We start from the raw sequence: 2,777 nt of genomic DNA on the forward strand, positions 1-2,777 counted from the left end.
AGATAAAGAGAGAAATGGTCATTTATAAGCCAAGGTAAGAGAGGCCTCAGAATGAAACCAAGCCTGATGACATCTTGATCTTGGACTTCCAGACTCCAGAATCAAAAAAAAAAAAATCATTTCTGTTGTTTAAGCCACCCAGTCTTCGATACTTTGTTATGGTGGCCCTAAAAACCTAATGCAAGGATTACTAACTGACTATATATACATAAAACTCTATCACAAAAAACCAAACCACCTGATTAATAAATGGATATAGGACTTGAATAGACATTTCTCCAAAGAAAAAAGGCCAATAAACACATGGAAAAATGCTCAACATCTCTAATTATTAGAGAAGTGAAAATCAAAACCACCATGAAATACCACCTCACATCCAGGAGGATGGATATGTTCAAGAGAATAACAGGTGCTGGTGAGAATTTGGATATACTGGATCTTGTATATTATTGATGAGAATATAAATGGTACTGCCACTATGGAAAACAGTATGGCAGTTCCTCAAAAAATGGAACATAGAATTACCATATAATCCAGAAAGTCCAATTCCAGGTATATACCCAAAATAATTAAAAATAGAGATTGCAACAGACATTTGGAGCCAATATTCATAAAATGATTGCTCAAAATAACCAAAAGATGTAAATAACTGAAATGTCCATCAACAGATAAATAGATAAACAACATATGATACACACACACACACGCACACACACACACACACACACACACACTGGAATATTATTCACTCATATAAAGGAATGAAATTCTGACATGATACAATGTTGAATGAACTTTGGAGACATTATGCTAAGTAAAATAAGCCAGACAGAAAGAGATAAATATTGTATGATTCCACTTATATGAGATACCTAGAATAGGCAAATTCATAGAGACAAAGTAGAATAGTTATTGTTGGGGCCTGGGAGAGGGGGATACTGGGGAGTTATTGCGTAATATGTACAGTTTCTGTTTGGGGGTGATAAAAAATTTTGGAAATAATGGTAGTGGCCGTACAACATTGTCAATGCAATTAATACCAAAGAATTATACACATAAAAGTGGTTAAAATGGCACATTTTATGTTTTCTATATTGTTCCACAATAAAAGTTTATAAAAATTATGAAGTAAAATAAAAAGAATAAGGGTGTCAATTAGTGAAATCAAGACTGTGGGAAACTCTATGGTACAAACAACCAGCATTCCTCAAAAAACAAACTTCAAGGGGGAAAAAAATGAGGTGGAAAGAAAACCTATAGATTAAAGGGGCCTGAGAAACATATAACCAATTAAAATGTGTAGGCCTTATTTATATCTGATCCAAGCAAACAAATTGTAAAACAAAATGTAGCATTTATGAGACAGTGAGAAATCAGAACACTGATTAGATATTGATAATATTAAAAGATTAATGATTTCATCATATTTTTAAAATTTTAAATTTTATTCTTCAATTAAAGCTGACATTAAATATTATTTTATATTAGTTTCACGTGTACAACATAGTGGTTACACATTTATATAATTTATGCAGTGATACCCCTGATGAGTCTAGTACCCACCTGGCACTGTATATAGTTATTACAATATTATTAGCTATATTCCCTATGCTGTACTTCACATCTTTGTGACTACTTTGTTACTACTAATTTGCATTTCCTTATCCCTTCACCAACCCTCCAATTCTCCTCCCATCTGGAACACATCAAAGTGTTCTCTGTATCTATCAGTTTGTTTTTGTGTTGTTTATTTTGTTCACATGTAAATGAAATCATATGGCATTTGTCTTTCTCTGTCTTACTCCACTCAGTACAATACCCTCTCGGTCCATGTTGTTGCAGATGACAAGATTTCATTCATTTTTTATGGCTGAGTAATAATCCATTGTACATAGTACCAACTCTTCTTTATCCATTCATCCATTGATGGACACCGCTGTTGCCTCCATTTCTTGGCTATAGTAAATCATGCTGCAATAAACATGTGGAGTCTCATATTTCTTTGAAGTAGTGTTTTGAGTTTCTTTGGATAAATACCCAGAAGTGGGATTACTGGGTCCTTCTTTGTCTCTTGTTATAGCCTTTGTTTTAAAGTCTATTTTGTCTGGTGTAAATATTGCTATCTCAGTTTATTTTTTCATTTCCATGTGCATGAAATATCTTTTTCCATCCCTTTACTTTCAGTCTTTGTGTGTCATTTGATCTGAAATGGGTCTCTTGTAAACAGCACATCTTGTTTTCTTATCCATTCAGCTACCTATGTCTTTTGTTTGGAGCATTTAACCCATTTGCCTTTTAAGAGGTTATTGATAGGTACTTAGTTATTGCCATTATGTTGTTCATATTTATGTTTTTCTCCTTTTTCTTATTAAAGAATTCTCTCTAACATTTTTTTCTTGTCTGGGAAACTCTTTATCTCTCCTTCAATTTTAAATGATAGCCTTGCTGGGTAGAGTAGTCTTGGTTGTAGTTCCTTGCTTTTCATCACTTTGAATATTTCATGCCAATCCCTCTAGCCTGCAAAATTTCTCTTGAGAAATCAGCTGAAAGACTTAAGGGGGCTTCCTTGTAGGTAACTAACTGCCTTTCCCTTTCTGCTTTTAAGATTCTCTCTTTGTCTTTAACCTTTGCAATTTTAATGATGATATGTCTGTTGTGGGCCTCTTTGGGTTCATTTTGTTTGGGACTCTCTGCACTTCCTGGGCTTGTATATCTATTTTCTTCACCAGGATAGAGAAGTTTACAGTCATTATTTCTTGAAATAGGTCCTGAATCCC

The sequence above is a fragment of the Pteropus vampyrus genome, unplaced genomic scaffold, assembly GCF_000151845.1.
Source record: "Pteropus vampyrus isolate Shadow unplaced genomic scaffold, Pvam_2.0 Scaffold518, whole genome shotgun sequence".
Lineage (NCBI taxonomy): Eukaryota > Metazoa > Chordata > Mammalia > Chiroptera > Pteropodidae > Pteropus > Pteropus vampyrus.